The sequence below is a fragment of the Nannospalax galili genome, unplaced genomic scaffold (genome assembly GCF_000622305.1).
Source record: "Nannospalax galili isolate Female #2095 unplaced genomic scaffold, S.galili_v1.0 scaffold218, whole genome shotgun sequence".
Taxonomy (NCBI): domain Eukaryota; kingdom Metazoa; phylum Chordata; class Mammalia; order Rodentia; family Spalacidae; genus Nannospalax; species Nannospalax galili.
Window position 1 is genome coordinate 2231366 of NW_008343207.1, and position 22186 is coordinate 2253551.

At 45.7% G+C, this 22186-nt stretch overlaps 1 protein-coding gene across 1 annotated transcript in view; it reads left to right on the top strand.

Moving 5' to 3' along the window:
• Vps37b (VPS37B subunit of ESCRT-I) overlaps nucleotides 1-22186 on the top strand; it is a 38859-nt gene that overhangs the window by 332 nt on the left and 16341 nt on the right. The window lies entirely within an intron of this gene.

The following is a 22186-nucleotide window of genomic DNA, read 5'->3' on the forward strand; positions in this document are numbered from 1 at the left end:
CAGGGCACGGATCGGGGGTGTTGAAGGGAAAAGGTGGAGGTGGAGGTTGGGGGTACTGAGCGGGCTCATGGGGTCCGGGAGCGGCTTGAGTGGCTGGAGCTCGGTTGACTGACGGGTTCTAGGTGGGCTTGTGGGAGCTGAGTCTAGGAGGGGGCGCGAGAAGGTCCTGGAGTTCAGGGGTTCGAGCCACAGGCAGCCTGGATCAGGGGGCGCGAAGGGGGTCCTCAAAGTTCAGGGGTTCGAGCTCCAGGCAGCCAGGATCAGGGGGAAGAGGCAGAGTTGGCCCCGGGTTCCCGGGTCTCTGAACGGTCAGTGGATGGCAGCAGCTTTTGCCTCCGTGGAAGAAGGGAACGTGGGAATTCTAGTACGGCTGGCTCTGTCCCACGCTGGCCTACTCCTCTGGGTTCCCGAAGCTGCTTCTAGTGAAAGATTAAATGGAGGCTGGGACCGCTGACCCCCTCCTCCACAGCCCAGCCCAGCCCAGCCTCCGGGGGGCATGTGGCCACCATACCTCCCTGTGGTTAGCTCTGAGGAGTGACTGCCTGCGCCTTTGCGGATGTGCAGTTGGCGCTTCCTTGGTAATGCCTCTCCCAGCCCTTTGGGACTCTGATCCTGTAGGTTTTGGGTCTGTTTGATCCAGCTCTTCTGGCCCATCTACCACTCACTCCTTTGTCTCTGAAGTCTGAGGTTTCTCCTGCTGCAGTCGAGTTTCTTCCCCGCAGAAGCGGCGTAGGGGCTTTTGGCTTGCTTTCCGGAGGGTTTGTTCAGCACTGAGCCAGTCCGGGTAAAAGGGGGCTTGTGAGAAAGTTGCACATTCAGAATCCCTGGAAAACCCTCAACAGATCATTGTCTGGAGCTACAGAGAGGCCACTGTAGTAAGATGGTATCAGTCTTCCCATTAATACACCCCTTGTATTCACGGACTTTGTAACTTGGCACATAAACTATTGCTCCGAGATGCAGTTTACCCCATGTATGGTCTGCATGCGGCACTTTCCATTTCAGAGAAGAATAGGAGACAAAATCCGGCTTTCTTGACTGAATGAGTGTTTCATATCTGCAAAAGAAAGAAAAATCTTAACTTCACTTCTCTGCTTTTCAGTTGCTGGGAGACCTTTTGTTAGACTGTCTGCCCGGCATCTCTCTAGTTTAATAATAAAATGATAGGTATGCTTTTCTAATACAGAACCCTGTCTGCAAGTTACTACTTGGCTGCGTGTGACTATTCTGTTACAGTAAGAACAGATTACTCTACCTCTGTTGGTGGAACATTTAATAAAATAAACTGCCCTTTAGTGCAAGGAGTAGTGGGGGTGAGTCAGATTCTGGTGACTCTAATCCGACCTGTTTCCCTCCCTAAAAACCTGGGTGAGCCATGCATGGTGGTGCACATCTTTAATCCCAGCACTTGGGCGGCAGAGGCGGGCCAGTGTCTGAGAGTTCAAGGCCAGCCTGGTCTACATAGTGAGCTCCAGGCCAGCTGGGGCTACAGGGAAACCCTGTCTCAAAAAGACAAAAAAAAAGGCTAAAAAAAAAAAAAAAAAGAAAGAAAGAAAGAAAAGAAAAAGAAACTGGATGGTGTTTAGGAAGAGAAAGGTAAATGAATCTAGCAGGATTTTATTTTTGTTTTTATGAGCAAAAGTGACTTTTATACCACAGTACAGAAACACTGAGAATGGACTGACTCTACTTGAGCAGATCTCATAGTGATTGAGATTGCTTAGCAGAAGTTCATTTTACTGGGTGTGTAGAGCTTTTCAAATAAGGAAACAACTTGAAAACCCAAATACCTTGGGCAGCTCACCTAGCCAGGGTCACACTTTGCAAATCTTGTTGCTTGGTTATGTGTGGTGTTTTCTAAAGGAGTGGTTGTAACAACCATTTTGGTTGTGGTAGTTTCCCTCACCTGGTAATGTCATGTGTTAGTTTATTTTGGGATAGTTTCAAAACACAGAAGAAAAATACTCTGAACCATCTACTCTTGACTAAGTGGAATATTTATGACAGAGTGTTAAAGAGCATTCAGGCTTTGGAGTTGCCTTCTATAGATTGGTCTTGGTTGCTTTTCAGCTGTGTGACTGTAGGCAGGTCACTGTACCTCTCTAAACATCTGTTGGAAAGGACAGTATCATACCCGTCATACTGTTGATGATGAAAGTCATATGAGATGGTGACTTAAATACCTCACACAGTTGTATTAGTGTTCAGGAAACAGTAGTACTTGAAGGAGCTGGCAAGATAGCTCAGTTTGTAAAGTGTCTACCATGTAAGCATGAGGAACTAAGTTCAGTCCCCATAACCTATATCAAAAGCAAGGCTTGGTGGTACACACTTGTAATCCCACTGCTGGGGAGGAGTCAGGGGGATCCCTGGGTATACTGGCCAGCCAGCCTAGCGTAGTCAGTGAACTCCAGGCCAGTGAGAGACCGTGTCAAAAATTGGGTAGACTGAGCCAGTGGAGGAAAGACACCCAAGATTTTTTTCTGTCCTCCACATGTACCTGGACACACATGATCACATAAACACACACAGGAGCAATTGCAGGAAATAACCACCTGGAGTTCTCTCTTTTTTTTTTTTTTTTTTTTTTTTTTTTTTTTTAAAAAAAAAAAAAAAAAAAAAAAAAAAAAGAGGACGATAAATCTTTCACTGTGATATATCAAAATAATTTTGTCCCAAGACGACCCTTGGTGCACGTTCATCCACTGGAGTCTGGCCAATTTTTTGGTCTTTTTGAGACAGGGTCTCCCTGTAGCCTCAGCTGGCCTGGAACTCACTATGTAGACCAGGCTGGCCTTTAACTCACAGAGATCTGCCTGCCTCTGCCTCCCAAGCACTGGGATTAAAGGCGTGTGCCACCACGTTTGTCATGAATAGGGTCTCATTTAAATTTTTTTTTTTTTTTTTAAGACAGGGCCTCCTTATAGCCCCAGTTGGCCTGGACCTTGCTATGTAGACCAGTCTGGCCTCGAACTCATAGAGAGCTGTGCACCATGCCCAGCTCATTTAAAAATTTTAAAGTAAAGCCGGGCGTGGTGGCACACGCCTTTAATCCCAGCACTCGGGAGGCAGAGGCAGGCAGATCTCTGTGAGTTCAAGGCCTGCCTGGTCTACATAGTGAGTGCCAGGCCAGCTGAGGCTACAGGGAGACCCTGTCTCAAAAAGACCAAAAAAAAAAAAATTTTTTTTAAGTAAATTTTGACTTGCCATTAGCCTAGAAACAGTATGCTTTTTCCAAAAGGGTTGTTCTGGGCTTAATGGTACACGCCTTTAATCCCAGCACTCTGGAAGCAGGCAGGCAGATCTCTGAGATTGAGGCCAGCCTGGTCTACATAGTGAGTTCCAGGCTGACTGGAGCTACTGGAGACTGTCGGAAAAAAAAAGGGGGGTGGTGGTATGTCTCAGGGGGCTTAGGAAGAGACTTGAGTGGAATAGACTTTTTGCTGTAGAGACTCTAGGCTCTAGAAGTGAAGGGTTTCTTTTTTTTTTTTTAAACTGGTAGAAGGAAGTGTGTTAAATTGTAGAGTAGGGCTTCTTCCAGCCCCAGGGGATATTTTGTGGTAGCTGTAAAGTGTGGCCCAGTGTTGAAGCATTCACTGTTAGGTTTAAATAGGGCACTGTGCTTCACTGACACTGTTTTAATTGTAGGTGTGAGTTTTAGCACAGCTCAAGACTTACAAATGATGTTGTAAGTGCAGACAGTGCAGCAAGCACCTTGACCCACTGAGCCACCTCCTTGGCCCTTGTTCTTACTTTATTTTTACATGGCAGTGGCTTGTGCCTTTATCTGTCTATGTTTACCCCATTGGACTGGCAAAACACTCCCTTAAAAGGAACCATTGCTTGGGGGATTAGGCAAGTAAACCCAGCCTCTTGGGTCACTTATCCCTGGGCGCCATCTGAGGAAATGCTGCTTGGTCTGTGGTAACTAACTTTCACTGAGGATTCAAATTCTGCTGCTCTGTTCTTGTGGGAATGAAAATGCCCACATGCAGAAATGGGGAGGGTCTGATGGACAGATTGCTCTGTGTAAAGTATTCTGGTTCCCTAAGGCCTGTTGGGCTGTGATTTGTGGGTGACTGAGGCTACTGCATGGGTCATAATGGCTCGTTGAAATGTAGTGCTAATCCAGGACTCCTCCAGAACACATGGGCTGAATGAATGCTGATGGGATTTGGGCTTTACAAACCAAGATTTGAATTTGCTGAGTTTATGCAGTTGGGGTTCGTTTCTGTGGATGTTTTGCCCCCCCTTCTCTATAATGTATGCATGTATGTGCAGATATGTCTCCATGTGTGCACGATTGTGTGAAGAGTGGAGATTGATGTTGGTTGCCCTGCTCCATCTCTCCACTTGATTTTTTTTTGAGACAGGGTCTCACTGAACCTGGAGCTCACTGATTGGTGAGACTAGCTGGCCAGCAAGCCTCAGGGATCCTCCTGATTCTCCTTTCTTTTTGCTGGGGTTGCAGTCATGTGCCACCACACTCAGTTTTCCATGTGGGTGCTGGGGATCAAACTCCTGCTTGGGCAGCAGGCGCTTTTCCCACTGAGCCATCCCGTCCTGGTGTTTTGTAATCATTGTTGTGATTACTGTTCATCAAAGGTCTCAGTGTTTGTAGTTCCATCTTCTATAGATTTATTACTTTGTTTCTCTTGTGTCCAGAAATACTTCCTGAAATTCAGCTTTACCTCATTTTTCCATGTTTAAATAGGGGTGTTAAAATTGAGGAATGCAGGTAAGAGTCATGTGACTACATTTAAGTTACTTAAACGCTGTGCTTCAGTTTCCTCAACAATAAAGTAGTGATGCCTGCCTTTTCGGGTTTTTTGTGGGGCTGAGTGCTAATACCTAGCATGGAGGGGAACATTAGTAGTCTTGCTTCCTTTTTAGTGTTTCAGATGCTTACTGTTAGATGGATGCAGGCAGATTGCTGAAAATTTGAGAACATCCTGGGCTGTGGTGTGGGAGACTGTCTACATGAAGAGGTTAAGATTTGAGCTAGAGCTGGGTGTGACAGAAGCAGGTGGATCTCTGAGATTGAGGCCAGCCTGGTCTACGGAGCAAATTCCAGCCAGCTGGGGCTCCAGGGAGACCCTGTCTCAAAACAGCAACGAAAGGGGAGGGGACTGGAAAGATGACTCAGCGGTTAAGCCCACTGGCTGCTTTTGCAGAGAACCTGAGTTTAGTTTCCAGCACCCACATGGCAGCAAACAGCCTTCTGTAATTCCAGTTCCAGAGGATATGATGCCCTCTTCTGGCCTCTATGGGCATTGCATGCACATGGTGCACTAATACACACAGGCAAAATATGCATACATATAAAATAAAAATAAACAAACCAAGGCCGGGCGTGGTGGCGCATGCCTTTAATCCCAGCACTTGGGAGGCAGAGGCAGGCAGATCTCTGTGAGTTCAAGGCCAGCCTGGTCTGCATAGCGAGTTCCAGGTCAGCTGGGGCTACAGGGAGACCCTGTCTCAAAAAGACCAAAAAAACAAAACAAAACAAATCAAAAACAAGAAAAGACTTGAACTGGCCCAGTCTGGCAGCCACTCTGCCTTGGGGGGTGGATCAGCTTCCCCCTACACAGGCTGTGTCCCACCTCAGTCACAGACATGTTCTGTATCCTTTAGCCTCTTCATTTATGTCATCTGTGGCACTTGTCACTGAATACTTTTGTAAGCTCCCACTAGCCTGTTGTCTTTTACTGGAACCCAACATAATGCCCGGTGCAAAGAACGTGCCCCCTTAGTGCCTTTGTGAGTAGTGACTGGGCTTCGAGTGGATGCTTAGAATGACCCAGAGCAGCTGAGGAAGAGGGACTCCTGCAGTTGGAGAGGGGCTCATGAGACCCTGTTGGAGTATGAGGCCCAGGCTGGGCACCAGCAGGATTTGGAGTAGCAGGAGGAAGTGAGGTTCTGGAGCCCCACAGAACCATCTGCATGGGATGACAGATTCAGCCAACCTCCCCTGAGTGCTTGTTAAAATCAAAGGGACTATAAACTTTGAAAGGCCACTCGGTAATTAGTGGGTTGCCAGAAGCAAAGGGATGCCATCGAAGGACAGGGAGAAACTAGTCCAATGACCCATTTTGACATTCTTTTACTGTGCTTATAATAATATACTGTGTGTCAGACTGGTCAACAGCGGAACATAGACGTGACTGTGCTGTTTGAGCTTCATCCCTTCTGTGCAGGCTAGATGTATCTTGGTGCTGAGAAGCCAGCCGTGCTATTTATTTGGCTTCTGTTTTGGTGTCTTCAGTGACTGTTATTGCCGGGATTCATGCCAAGCACCCAGTGCAAGGTTATCTGCAAAGACTTTGTCAGTGACAGTTGATCAGGTTGTCAGTGTGCTGATGGGCTCACTCTGGAACTGTATTTGGTGAGGTGGGCTGACTCTAGAACTCTCCTTGGTGAGGTGGGGTTTTGGATTCTGTCACTCAACTGTCTTGCCAGTAGCTCAAAGGCAGAGGGAAAGTCCCTTGTAGAGTTTGTGAAGAAAAATGGAATCAGAGCACGCCTTTAATTCCAACACTTGGGAGGCTGAGGCAGGCAGCTCTCTGTAAGTTCAAGGCCAGCCTGGTCTACACAGTGAGTTCTAGGCTAGCTGGGGCTACAAGGAGATCCTGTCTCAAAAAAGACCAAAAAAAAAGGAAAAATGGAATTGGTGGGGTGTACTTGGTTTTTGTGGTCTCTAGGTTGCAGTACTATCAGGAAAAAGTTTGGTTTTTTTGGGTGGGGACAAGGTCTCACTGTGTAACTCTGGCTAGCCTGGAACTTACTATGTAGACCAGGCTGGTCTTGAACCTACCTCTGCCTCTGGCCTCTGCCCCTGCCCCTGCCCCGATTAAAAGCATGCATCACCACGCTCACCTAATATTTCTTTTTAAACATTTTTGTATTTATTTGTGTGGGGTTTGCACAAGGACAACTAGTGGGAGTTGGTTCTCTCCTTCCACCAGGTAGGTTCCTGGGGACTGAAAGCAGGTCATCAGACTTGGCAGCACGCTCCTTTACCCGCAGAGCAATCTCACTAGCCCCATGATGTTTCTTTTAAATTGAAGCTTTTGTTATCTTCAAGGTTAATGAATGTCCCCTTGAGGTTTTGTTCATGCCCATAGCCCCAGTGCCTAGGATGGTGGAGGGACACAGTGAGTGCTAATTAATGTTTGCCTACAGACAGCCGTTTATATGGCTGGGTTCAAGGAAGTGTGTTCATTTGTTCACCCTTTATGGAGAACCTAGAGTGTACCACTTTGGGGATGTGAAACCAGTAAAGCCACAGTTTTCTTCTTTTTTATGTTGTCAGGAATAGAAACCAAGGCCTTCTGCATGCTAGGCAAGTGCACTGCCACTAAACTGCACCCTCAGCCCCAGGGTTTCATCTTTTAGGATCATGCAGGGATACAGAAACTGGTTACATGTCACCATAGTGTTAAGTGGTAGTGAACCTTACCCTGCCCAGTGAGCCTGGGTGTGGGGCAGGTCAACAGGGAGTATTTCCTGGAGAAGATAGTGACTCACAGCTGTGAGGCAGAGGATGAGGTAGATAGAACTAGCCAGGTAATGAGGGAGCAGGGCCCTGGGGCCTGGGGCTAGACAGTAGGAACAGATAAGCAGAAAAGCCCAGAAGAGCATGCACAGGAACACTACCAACATGACTAGAGGGACCTATGCAGGGGTGAGGGGGACGAGGCCAGAGAGGCAGGTGGCATCAGATGGCCTCACAGGCCTGTGCGGTAAGGAGCTTGGCCTGATCCTCTAGTTGGAGAGCTGCTGGAGGGTTTAAGCTGGGAGTGGGTGGGGGATGGGGGTGGGGGTGTCTGTGGTTGGCTTGTACTTGACATTTACATAGATGGAGGGGGTTGGGTGGTTGGTTTGAGGGGGATAAGATTAGAAAGAGGGGGGTCAGTTAGAAGGATGAAAGATAAATGATAAAATTGAACTTTGTGTGGTCAAAGTAGTGGGCTTTGGGGCCAGAGGCTGGACTCTCAGCAGAGCTCACAGTCTTGCTTTGCCTGGGTGGAATAATAGTGAACTGGTCATGTGTATGTGTCAGTGGCACATTGTAAAAGGATGGCGGGGAAACTAATACACACACACACACACACACACACACACGTGTGTGTGTGTGTGTGTATATAATATATATGTATCATCAAGAAATGTGACAGAAAAAGAGGAGGCAAAAGTTATTAAAATGGTATAAAAATTGTAGTCAATTGCTTTTATGTCTATATGTATCGTATGTATTTTTTGGAGGGGAAGTGTCTTGCTCTGTAGCCCAGGCTGGCCCCAAACTGGTGCTCTTAATCTCAGCCTCCAGAGTACTAAAACTATAGGTGTGGCTGCCATGAGTGTCAGAAAGGTAGAAATTAAGACAAGATTTGGGGTGCTGGGAAACTTTGGGAGAGAGTATGAAACCTTCCTATGTGCTAATCTCATTGTTAACCTGGCAGCATTAATAAAAGCACCCTAAAACAGGGCTGTGGTATGTACCTGTTATCCAGCCATGTGGGAAGTGCAGGTTCAAGGTTAGACCGGTCCACATAGTTGAGACCTGTCTCTTAACTGTTTTTTTTCTGAAAGGGAGTGGAGCTGTAACTCAGCTGGTAGAGTGAGTGATTGGTGTGCACAGAGCCTTAGGTTTGATCCTCAGCATCACATAAACTCGATGTAGAGGCACAGGACTGTAGTCCGAGCAGGAAGATCAGCAATTCAAGGTCATCTTCAGCTACATAGGAGTGTGAGGCTAGCTTGGGTTACAAGAGAGCATGTCTCAAAAGAAGAATCCTTATTTAGTTATTTTGAGGATTAAATAAGATAATGTATATAGACTATTTAACATTGTGCCGGGCAACAATAAGACCACATGGCGTTTCTGCTGTTAATAGAGTTGTGTGGGGTCATTTGATCTGACAAGCGTTTCCCTTCAGGCACTGATTTCATGGATGCTAATGGTGATTACATTAACACAGCTCCCTGGCAGATAGATTTGGGGAAATGGTGAATTGAGGAGGGATTGTTTTGTTTTACCTTTTTTTCTTTCTTTTTCACTGCTTGGGGCTGAGGTGAAGCCCCTGTGCAGTATTCTGATTTACTAGATATAGCTGGACTCTTGGTGGGGTTCTTTGAGGACCAGGTTCTTGGGGCATGCTTGTTTGGGGAGATAGGCCCTTTGGTGTGGTGGCCCAAAGGTTCCAGGATATCTGTGGCAGCCAGTTTCTCTGGGTGTCTGCAATGATTTCTGCCCTGAGGGAAGGCCACATAAGTTTTATGGAGCTGGTTCAGAGGGCAGGGAGGTCTCTAGTATTGTTGTTTCTGAGCCCAGCATCTCAAACTTTTAAAAAATACTGGTTTTTAAAAACTTATTTATTATAGAAAATTTGGAAAGTGCAGAGAACCATAAAGAAGAAAATATAGCCAGCAGTGGTGGGTCACGCCTTTAATCTCAACACTAGGGAGGTAGAGGCAGACTGATCTCTGTGAGTTCTAGGTCAGCTTGTTCTTAGTGAGTTCCAGACCAGCCAGGGCTGCATAGTGAGACCCTGAAGTTACACGTTGGCCATTTTCTTGGTTTTTGATCAGTATTCTCAGTCTTTTTTTTTTTTTGTCTTTTTGAGACAGGGTCTCCCTATAGCCCCCGCTGTCCTGGAACTCACTATGTAGACCAGGCTGGCCTCGAACTCACAAAGATCCTCCTGCCTCTGCCTCCAAAGTGCTGGGATTAAAGGCGTGTGCCACTATGCCCGGCCATGTTTGTTTGGTTTTTTTTTTTAAATTATATATTATTAGTGTGTATATATGTGCATGAATGTGTGCATGGTATATGAGGAGGGGCATATGTGCCACGTCTCATGCGGAGGTCAGAAAACAATTTGGTAGAGGTAGTTCTCTCCTACCACATGGATCCTGGAGATGGAACACAGGTTGTCAGGCTTGGTGGTGAGCCAGCTGTTTTACCTGCCTGGAGGGAAACCTCCATTAACCTCAAACCATAAAGCATTTCTTAATTTGCAAACAAGCCTTCTGGAAACCCTTATCCCTTGCTATGCTACTTTTGAACCTAGGGCCTTGGACATGTGAGGCTGGTGCTCTGTCACTTAGCTGCATCCCCAGTTCTTTGTACATTGGATCTTAGATGTCTCGCAAAGGCCAGCGTGTTAATAAATAAAGGCTTGGTCCCCAGGGACAAACTATTGGGAGGTGGAGAAGCCTTTAGAAGTGGGGCTTAGTGGGAAGTCTGTCAGTCATTGAGGGTGTGACCCCAGAGGGACTTGTGGGACCTTGGCCCTTCCTTGCTGTTTGGCTTCTTGGCCCTCAGGGAGATGGTTCTGTTTTCCCCTGTGCTTCCTGCCATTGTCATCTGGGTCCCCACCAGAGACCTAAAAGCAGTATGCCCTGTTTTGGACTAGAAGCTCAAAAACTGTGAACCAAACAAATCTCTTTATAAGATGATTATCTCTGGTATTTTGTCATAGTGATGGAAAGCCAACTAACATGGGTTCTGGATAGTCGTTAGGGATCGGATTCCCTATACCAGATGTAGTTGTGTAGATTTTTACTAAGAAATTTTAGATAGCATGATCTAGAGAACGATAGACTCCTCCTTCTTGACTAACTCTTTTTCTATCTATAAACTGGAAACAAACAAACAAATCCACACACCCATGATTAGAATAGGATTTTCTCAGGGCCGGAGAGATGGCTCAGTGGTTAAAAGCTGACTGCTCTTGCAGAGGATCCGGATTCAATTCCCAGCACCCACATGGTGGCTATGAACCGTCCTTAACTCCAGTTCTAGGGGAATCTGAAGCCCTCTTTTGACCTCCGCGGCATTGCACGACATGGGTGCACTCACATATATGCTGGCAATACACTCATACACATAAAATAAAATTAATAAATAAAATATTAAAAAAAAAGAATAGGATTTTCTCAGTTATACAGAAGCAAGAGGAAGTAATCACAGTCATCAGAATAAAGTTCATCAAACTGAATTCAGAGTCAGGAGTTCATCATGATACATATTAAATATAAGAGCAAAACTGTCAAAAGATAGTCTTAAGTTTTTTTGATTTATTTTTTATTTTATTTATTAATTTTATGTGTATGAGTGTATTGTTGGCATGTATGTGAGTGCACCCGTGTTGTGCAATGCCGCGGAGGTCAGAAGAGGGCTTCGGATTCCCCTGGAACTGGAGTTAAGGATGGTTCGTAGCTGCCATGTGGGTGCTGGGAATCAAACCCGGGTTCTCTGCAAGAGCAATCAGTGCTCTTAACTGCTGAGCCATCTCTCCAGCCCCGATTCATTTATTTTTATTTGATGTGTATGAGTGTGATTATTGATAGGTACATAAGTGCACCATGTGTGCAGTGCCCAAGGGAGCCAGAAGAGGGCGTTGGATCACCAAGAACTGGAGTTATGGATGGTTGTTAGTTGTTATGTGGGTGCTGGGAAGTGAAACTGAGTCCTCTGCAAGAGCAGCCAGTGCTCTTAACCACTGAGCCATCTCTCCAGCCCCCAAAAGACACAGTCTTAATAAGCATAAATCCAAGATCCACCTGAAAAAGGTGGGGTTTTCTTTTTTTTTTTTTGTCTTTTCAAGACAGGATCTCCCTGTAGTTCCAGCTGGCCTGGAACTCACTATGGTAGACCAGGCTGGCCTTGAACTCACAGAGACCCATCTGCCTCTGCCTCCTGAGTACTGGGATCAAAAGCTTGCACCACCATGCCTGGGGCTGGAAAGATGTTTTCTTATTTGTACTTTATTCTGAAGAATGCACCTATGAGAGTTTCTTGCAATTGTTGAAGGCAGCAAAGATGAGGAAGCAAAGCTGAACACTGTCTCAGCCCTGGCTGCTTTGCTTTGGTAGTTGGTCTTGAATAGAAACCATTAATAAACTGCAGGGTCAGGTGGGGTGTGGTGCCTGCCTAGTAGTCTCAGCTACTTAAAAGGCTGAGGGTCACTCCAGCAGAGTTTGAGGCCCCCTAGGCAACCAGGGGAGATGTCCCCCCAAAGGAAAAAGAAATAAAAATTTGAGGTTTAGAAGTTCTTTAGTAGGCTCCTGGGGGGTGGGGAGAGGATTGAGAGGAGGTTCTTGATTTTAAAATTAGCTCTTTCTGCTTTAAGTGTTTCAGTTACTCTATACCCTGTTCCCTCCATCAGAAAAAGTGACTGAAGGGCCTGTGAGATTGCTCAATGGGTAAAGGCACTTGCCACCTGGCTTGGCAACCTGGGACCCACATGGTGGAATGAGAGAATTAATTCCTACAAGTTGTCCTCTGACCTCCACACAAAGTGGCATGCACATGCCACCATCATTTGGGTATGCCCACTGTGACAGTCCCCCTACCCCCAAACGTATAATGAAAATTTTTTGGTCTTTTTGAGACAGGGTCTCCCTGTAGCCCCAGCTATCCTGGAACTCACTATGTAGTCTAGGCTGGCACAGAGATCCACCTGCCTCTGCCTCCCAAGTGCTGGGATTAAAGGTGTGCGCCACCGTGCCCGGCTATGAATTTTTTTTTAAGTGACTGAGCTGGGCAGTGGAATACCAAAGAGTTTCAGGATTCTGCTCGCGTGGTGCTGGTCCAGGCCCTGAGATCTTACTGGGGCGGGGGTTGGGGGGAATGTGACCTTCCAAAAAAAAAAAAATGGACTCTTTCTCTGAAGAAAAGACCTGGGGAAATGGTTTAGTCCATAAAGTGCTTAAGGAACCTATGTATAAAAACAAGAAACTTAGCGGGACATGGTAGCACACACTTTTAATCCCAGCACTCGGGAGGCAGAGGCAGGTGGATCTCTGAGTTCAAGGCCAGCCTGATCCACATAGTGAGCTCCAGGCTAGCTGGGGCTACAGGGAGACCCTGTCTCAAAAAGACCATAAAAACAACAACAACAACAAGAAACTCATGTGGTGGCATGGCCATGTGCCCACACTTGTAATCCCAGTGCTGGGGAGGCAGAGACTGGCAGATCCCTGTGGCTTGCTGGTCAGCCAGTGAGACCCTGTCTCAAAGAGTGAACGGCACCTGAGAGTAGCATCCAATTTGTCTACATGTGTGTGCATGCCTTTAAAATAGTCAGTCAGGCATTGTTAGCTAGCATGGTGGGGCACACCTGTCATCCCAACACCCCTGAGGTAAAGGTAGGATTACAAATTTGAGGCCAGCCTGGACTATGTAGTGAAACCTGTCTCAAAGAAAACAAAACAACCAAAATGTTTAGTGTGAGGGTGCCTTAAACCACATTGCCTGGTTAACTGGAGCTGACCGGTTCTAATTCTGTGCAGATTCAACTATAGTGGTTCTGATTGATTGAGTGGGAATGTGGCAACCACCCTACTTAAGAGATTCTAGGAAGTGGGGCAGTTAGTGTCATGGTCAGTGTGGACAACCCATCCTGGCTTCTGGCCTTCCCCTCACCCCACTGCCACCTTGAGGTCTGAGTTACTATAAGGCCACAATTCTTATCTTTTTTCTTTTTTGGTCTTTTTGAGACAGGATCTCCCTGTAGCCCCAGCTGACCTGGAACTCAATATAGACCAGGCTGGCCTTGAACTCTGCCTGCCTCTGCCTCCCAAATGCTGGGACTAAATGCGTGCACCACCATGCCTGACCCAGACTATAAGGCCACAGTTGTGGTAAAATCATCTTTCCTTGAGTGTACCAGTTACCAGGACCTTGCATGCCTGGGGGCTTCTTACTGCTTGGGTTTTCCCTAAACATAAGGAAATAAATCTTATGGGAAGAAGTCATCCTGCAGAAGCAGGGCACTGGCAGATTGTGTCCAGAGACTTCCTTCGTTTCTCTCTGGTCTTGTCCATTGACTTTCAAGCCCTGTGTCTTGTGTGTCTGTGGGCACTTGTACTTAAAGTGAGTGGCATACTGATTTTTAGATGCAAGGCCAGCTCCATACGGACAGGACTAGCTTAGATACCGCTGCCTGCTACTTTCTTTTTCTTTTTGGTCTTTTTGAGACAGGGTCTCCCTGTAGCTCTGGCTGCCCTGACACTCGCTAAATAGACCAGGCTGGATCTGCCTGCCTCTACCTCCCAAGTGCTGGGATTAAAGGTGTGCACCACCACACCGGCTGCCTGCTACTTTCTGAGGAAAGCAATTTTCATCTCAACAAGTATTTGGACATCTTTAATAAAAAATAAGCTATTGATGCTAATTTACTGACTGGAAGTAAAATGTTCTGTTCATTGAGTGGGGTGATTTGGAGGAGCTTTCAATAAGCGGCTGGTAAATTTCCATCCTGAGGAGGCTGTAGTCTGGGAAATGGCATCTCACAGCCCCCGGCATGATTGTAGTTTAGGACAGTTTCATAATGTTCTGCAGCTCTTTAACTATATTTTTGTACCTTCAGATCTTTAATTTTGTCACCATGTTAAACAGTCTGACTCTGCAACTGTTAGGCTTTTTTGTTCAGTAAAACTGAAGGAGATTTGAATTGAATAAGACTTGTTAGATTGTGCTATAGCAAACCTCTGGGATAGTGTGGGAGCACAGGCTTCCAGAAAATCTGGAGTCAGTTGGGAGACTGTGACATTCATCATCAGTAAGCTGGATAGAAGATGAATTTGGACTTTCTAATAACCTTGAAGCCAATGAGATGGCTCGGTGGGTAAAGGCACCTGACAACTTGAGTTCAATTTTTGGGACCCACGTGGTAGAAGGAGAGAACTGACTTCTCAGAGTTGTCATCTGATCTCTCTGCATGCAGAGTCATGTGTGTGTACACACATCGCACACAGATAAAATGTAATTTAAAAAAAAAAACCTAACCTTTAATGTAAAATCCAACTCAAATTGCCTGTGACTTTGGTGAAATTTACTTTCACCAAATTTCAAATTAATTGGTGAGATCAGTTGATTGTAGAGCGGTGGAAGGAAAGGCGGTTAGCCTGGCTGAGTGCTTGCTGCCTTTTTGTTACTGCCTGATCTGCCGACTGTACTGCAGGTCTCGGTGCTGTCTAAACTCTGCTGTTACCAGTGGACTGGTACAAGACCTCAGGCTTGCTTCTTCACCATCACATTTTCAATAACTTTAAATTTTTCTGGATGGGAAAGACCAAAATCAAAGATCGGTTTCCCATTGGAAGGAACTGGCCAGCCCAGGTCAGCCTAGCAGTGGATGAGTCTGAGACAGTGTGTTATCCCGGGAATAAGGCAGCCTGACATCAGCCTGCAGGCCAGCTCAGGGTCTCCACAGGCCAGGATGCACAGTTTGAGCACCAGATTAAACAGTTGGGGTCACTTGTGGTCATTTAGTCCAACAAATGGCCTTTTAGGTAGTCGCTCAGGCACTGCTAGTGCCGTCTTTACAAGCTGTTTTTTGTGTGTTTTGCTTTTTCTGTTCTTTTGAGACAGAGTCTTAAACCGTAGCTCAGGCTGTCCTGACATGCAACGGTTTTCCTGCCTCAGCCTCTGAGTGCTGGGATTGCAGGTATGAGCCACCATGCATGGTTCAGAAGTTGTTTTTTTTTTGTCTGAGACAGGATCTTCCCATCGCCCCAGCTGACCTGGAACTCACTATGTAGACCAGTCTGGTCTCGAACTCATAGAGATCTGTCTGCCTCTGCCTCCCAAGTGCTGGGACTACAGGTGTATACTACCACACCCGGCCAGAAGTTGGTTTTTAAAAGGTGAGGAGAGAACCAAACATGTTGTTTTTCCTATGTAAATTTTATTTCACCTATTCAAATATGGCAAAAAGTTCTTTGTAGAAAAAATCAAGCCAACACTTAAAGGCTGATGGTAAAAAAATTATTGTTAATGGCCCCATAATCCCAGCAGAGGAGGCAGAGGCAGATGGAGCTCTGTGAGATTGAGGACAGCCTTGTCTACAGAGTGTTCTAAGACAGCCAGGACTACACTGTGAGACCCTGTCTCAAAACAAACAAAAAATTAATGTTGATTTTAGTGATGATTATGACATTATAGTTAGAGTTAAAAAAGTTCTTACCCACCAAGTTTTTAGGGTAGACTGATACTTTAAAATACTTTTAAAAAGTGAAGGCTGCAGCTCAGTGTAGAATGGTAGCCTACCATGGGCAAGACCCAAAGTTTAGTCCTTCCTACTTTACAAAAAGAAAAAAGTGGGTGCACACCTAAACAAGACTGGCAAGTGTTACTAGCAGTTAAACTGAGATCGGATTACATGTGGCGTCACGCCCAGCTTTTTGTCTGGAAATATCCTTAACAAAAACGTTAAAGTGGGGGTGAAATCTAGGTGGTTGTCGGAACTTGGAGGTAGATGATCATGGACTGTTGGGTCTCCATTGCTTCTGTGGCAAAATCATGCAGAAAACACATGGAGGCAAAAATAGCCAACTGCACCAGGACAGGTCATGTGGCCTCCCAAGATTGCATATCCTTTCTCCTGGGTAAACCAGAGTGCAGAATCCTCAGAGGATGACCTGAATACAAGATATAGAGAAGGTAGTGTGATGCTAAGCATTCAGTAAGTACCAAATAAATGTTAGCAAATGTGGAACTGTGAAGGTGCTGACCAAGGTGAAGTTTTCCAGCAACCTTCCTAAGTCTTTTTAAGATCTTATCAGCTTTGACTTCCCCCCTCCTCCTTCCTCAAGCTTTTACTTGCAGAACACGTGCAGTCTGTGCACAGGCCCACACTGCTGGACAAGGGCAACCTCTGGACTTGGGCAGTGCCCAGCTCTCAGAGTCTTATGTACATGGATGATCTTGACCACAAGACCCTGTGGCAAACCAGGAGGGCAGGCAGCTCCCCAGTCACCAACTGGTGCACAGTAACCCATGGGGCTGTCAGAAACTGAGAAGCATTTAAATAAGCCAGCCTTTGGAGAGCTTATCAAGATTTCAGTGACAGGCAGTGGCCCCCGCCATGAGAATTTTAGGAATGAAATTGAGCCTGTATTTGGTGCTGTGCCTGTGGTGGTCTGGGCCCAAGGGTAGGAATAAGGAACAAATCTGCTCTTTTATTATTTTGAGATCATCTAACAGCCATCTTCTTGTCTCCCTGACCAAGTCCTGGGATCACAGGGGTGTGCCACCACATTCAGTCTCTGGTTTTGCTCTTAAAGGACTGAATGTCTTCATGAGAAGAGTGGGCATGAGCTCAGATGTCCTTCAGCTCATGGGGGAACCTGCCTCAGGTACCAGCAGACTCTGGTCAACACAGGCATGTTAAGTGGAGAGGTTCCTGGCAGGGAAAGGGGGTGCAGAGAATCCTCTGGAAAAGGCTGAGGAGGGAGGACTGCCTGAGTCCACCTACTGTGACTCCTCATGGGGAGAAGGAGCACCCTCATTTTACCCTCCTGTCCCTGGTTCTGTAGAGTTCTACCATCAGAGGACAAGAAGCCCAGAGAAGACATGGGTGTAGTTCAGCCAGTTGGCTCTGAGGCACAGAGCAGGACCCAGGGTGAACCTTGAGGAAGTGGAAGATGCCAGCACAGTGCTCTGCGGTGTGTAATGGATCACCACAGCACTGTGGCTTCAACACAGAATGTTTGTGTCACAGTTGGAGGCCGGGGACCTGACCTGAGGTGCCTGGGGTCCAGGAGGGTCCAGGGAAGAGTATGTTTCTCACCTCTTTCACTTCTGGTGGTGAAAGGCTCTCTTGGGCTGTGGCTATACCTCACCACATTGTATGAATTATGTCGATAGAGAAGGGCCACACACAGCATCAAACATTGAAGGTCTAACTGAGGGTTGGCGGGGGGGGGGGTCAGTTTAGATAGAGGTATCTCAGAGCTGCTGCTAGGCCTTGGTTAGGTAGTGGTGCACACAGGTCGGTGCGGGCCTAGCAGCCTAGGCTAAGTGGGTGGGAGCAGTGTATCTACCAGGGTTGGGCTTCTGCTTGTTGCCCAACAAAATGTTTGCTTGTTAAATAAAATGGGATTGTTCACCTTGCACAAATACTAGGCCTTCACGTCATGGTAGGTGACCTGTGCCTACCTCCGCTGTTCCTTTAGTAATCCAGCCCAGCTTCCAAGTTTCCACCAGATTTACAGTGTATAACAGACCTCAGTGCTGCTTAAGAATTTCCATTCATTTGTTTGCATGTGTGAGCAGGGTTCAGCAGTGTCATTTGGTTTGTTGTGATGTTATTGTAATATAAAGAGGAAATCAGGGGACCATCAGGAGTATTTTTCCATGAAGAAGACTGAACTTGAGAATGTGGACAGATTTGCCTGCCTTAGTGTTTAGGAAGACGTAATTATAGTTACAGATGAAGGAGCCAGCTCCTGGCCAGCTTGGATCACATTGGAGAAGTACCTGGTTTGGATACTGTCCACTGGAAACCCAAGCCTTGACCCTGCACTAGCCAACAGGGCCCTAGGATCCCTGTCTGGCTCTCATTTGTGACTTTGCCATGTGCAGAGGGAATTCACATCTGTTTTCTTCCTTATTGAATTTATTTTCTACCAAGCTCCCCTATCCAAGATGAGACAGTGCATATGAGTCATAGAGTGAGCCTCCTGAGAGCTCATGTCACTGTGTTGTTCAGGACCTGCCCAGGGTCTCCTCATTCTGCCTTGGACAAGTAAAGTGCAATTCTCCTCCTATCTTTACTTTTCCCTCCTTCCCGGTGTGTGGTATATGTGTGAGCATCTGTACTGTATGTGTGTATATGTGTACATACTGGTATACATGCATGTGTGGAGGCCAGATTTGACTTTGGGTATCTTCTACTGTGCTTATCTTTTTAAAAAATATATTTTTTTAATTTTTATGTGTATGAGTGTATTGCCAGTATATGTGTAAGTGCACCTGTGTCATGCAGTGCCTGAGTAAGTCAGAAGAAGTCATCAGATCCCTTAGAACTGGAATTACAGATGGTTGCCACCATGTGGGTGCTGGGAATTGAACCCGGGTCCTCTCTAAGAGCAGTCAGTGCTCTTAACTACTGAGCCATCTCTCCAGTCCCATCCACCTTATCTTTTGAGACAGGGTTGCTCACTGAACTCCAATCTCACCTATTGGCTAGAATGGCTGGCCAGCAAACTCTGGAGACCTACCTGTCTACACACACACACATACACACACACACACACACACTCACTCACTCACTCACCAGGGGTGGGGGGGCTAGGGTTACAGACCAGGCCATTATCTGACTTTCCCCCCTGAGCCATCACCCTGTCCTCCTCCACTTTCATTTTTAAAGTGAGGCAGTTTAATTTTCCCAGGGTACTACTTACCTTCCGTGTGTGCTAACATCAAAAAGGTGGGGTTTTTTGTTTTTTTTTTTTTTTTTTTTAAGAAAATGACTTTTTCTATAAAATTACGTGACTGTCATAATAAATCTAGTGATCTATATCAAAATGAATCAAGTGCTCTATAGTTCGAGTAGAAAGAGTTTGAAAGTGAACTCATTGGTCCTGCCATGCCAGGGTGGCCATGTGAACTTTGGGGGCGGGTCCTTCCAGAGAGCCACCAGTTCACAGGCAGAAGTAGCCAGGTCATGATTCCCGTGAAGTGCTGCACCCTGCAGCTCTTTCCCATAGGAGGAAAAGGAAACTCAAGGGAAACTGAGAACATTTATAAAAATGGTTCTTTACTACAGAAAAACTTTTTCCTGAAAAGATTCTTTATGGTTAAGAAAAAGCATTGACACTGAGAAAGATCAAGAGGTTTGACCCTGTTCTCGGTTTCAGCCGTCTGCTGTTGCCTGTCATAAGATCGAGGATGGGAGCGCCTAGATTTTTTTTTTTTTTTAATGTGTATGAGGGTATTGCCTGCATGTGTGTGAGTGTATCCGTATTGTGCAGTGCCATGGAGGTCAGAAGAGGGCTTCAGATGGTTTGTAGCCACCATGTGGGTGCTGGGAATCGAACCCGGGTCCTCTGTAAGAGCAGTAAGTGCTCTTAACCACTGAGCTACCTCTCCAGCCCCTAGATTTGTCTTTTTTTAAAATTTTATATCTTTTTAATTTTGCAATTTTCATGCAATACAATTTGATAATATTTAGATTCCCTCACCTAGACCAGGCTGGCCTTGAACTCACAGAGATCTGCCTGCCTCTGCCTCCTGAGTGCTAGGATTAAAGGCGGTGCCACCATGCCTGGCCAGATTTGTCTTTTTTAAGAGGGGCTGGTTTGGCTCTGAAAGAAGCCAGGGTCCCCCATCCTGTTCCTGTTGGGTTGTGAGACACGTCCTCAGCCACTTGCCATTTGCTTTGCACGGGACCAAAGCTGGCTGTTTCCTCTCGTTTCCTGCACTGGAAAGAAAAGAACATTAAGGCAAAAAATATTTAGAGTCTTGCTGTGGTACAGAAGTGTGTTCTGGGGATGCTGCCTGGTCACCTGCTGAGAAGCCCTGCCCACCCACAGCATTTCTACCCTCCCCGAAGCCATGTCCTGGAGGCTGCTCTGTGTGTGTGCTGGGTGACCACTCAGAAACTGCTGTCATGTATTCCTATAAAAACATTTGCTGCCCAAAAGGTATAAATTACAGCCAGTTTAACAGTCTGGCTGCCATCATTGGAGTTGATTTGGCTTCTTTTATTGGCTGATGACTGGTTTCATGTGTCCTCTCAGATGATTGGCTTGTTATAGCCCAGGCTTCCTTATGTTCTTCTCCTACGGGACTTTCAGATTTACACCCTGTAGAAATAAGATTTTTTTTTTTTTTTTTGCTTATTTGATCTCACTTTTTTTTTTTTTTAGAAGAAGCATTTCATTACAGCTTTAACATACTCATTAACAGTTTCCAGAGCAAAGATACATCGCTTTCAAAAGTGGCTATAAAATTTTTAGGTTCACTGTTGAATTAATACAGTTATACAATATTGAACTCAGTATAAGCTCTGTAAGACAAAATTGAATGAGTTTTTAACCTTTAAAAAAATCTCCAGGGGCTGGAGAAATGGCTCAGCGGTTAAGAACACTGGCTGTTCTTTTAGAAGACCCGGGTTCGAATCCCAGCACCCACATGGCAGCTAACAACTGTCTGTAACTCCAGTCCCAGGGGATCCAACAGCCTCTTCTGACCTCTGCAGGCATTGCGGGTACACTTACCTACATACAGGAAATACACATAAAACTTAAAAAGGTAAATTAAAAAAAAAAAAATCTCCATTTCATTTTAAAACATACTGTTTCTTACAGAAAGACTCATTGTTTTTACTCATAACGCTGACTAATCTGTATGTATCTGATTATTACTAGTCATAATCGGTTGTACTTGGATCCTTGGCACCTGTGTATGTCTATAATATAGTCATCAAGTAGATTTCAATGGTAATGTTTATCACCTCTACTAATTAACATGATGTAAATTTTTATGCTTCCTTCTCAAATATTCATTTTTTTTAGTTTGTTGATTTTTGTGTGTGTATATCACACAGAACATTCCAAATCATCTTATTCAACTGTACACCCACTTCTCATATGGCACCCTCCCATAGCTTCTCTCCCCCCACTAGAGCCCTTATACTCTGATATCCCTGCTGCTGTCCACTGTGATGTCATCACCCCCAGCTGTTCCCCACTACTTGTCCATCTGGTGAATCTAGTCAGCCTGTCTAGAGGTCTTTGTTTTAGGAAGATCAGCTGTTCCTCATCTAGCAACAATCGGTTGTCACTATTTCTTTAGATAAGATTGGGGTCTGCTGTTCATTTTCCCAGTTCTATGCTGGGTTACTATCTGGGAGTCCCTTTGGCCACCCTGGCCAACAACTCAAAAGAAGGTATCTCCTATCTGGCATTGTTGCTTGTTATGTAGCCTTGAGCTATAATATGGACTCTTAAAAAATTATATTGGCACCTTAGTTGGGCATGGTGGTACACGCCTTTAATCCCAGCACTCGGGAGGCGGATCTCTGTGAGTTTGAGGCCAGCCTGGTCTACATAGTAAGTTCCAGGACAGCTGGGGCTATAGGGAGACCCTGTCTCAAAAAGACAAAAACAAAACAAAACAAACAAACAAATATATATATATGCTCCTTTAATCTTTGGTTATACTTTCCTTTTGGGTGTTTAAGTTCATACAGTTGGCCCAGGTAAACCACCTTTGACTTGTCTTCACATAGACAGAACTGGTAAAATAAAGGAGCCAGGGGTTCGTCCCAAGCCCATGTGACCCCTGAGGAACAGATCCTCAAATGGCCTTAAGAGAAAAACATTTTTTTTTTTAAAAATCATCACATTTAGGGTCACATGATACAATTAATTTCCATGTCTTTTGAAT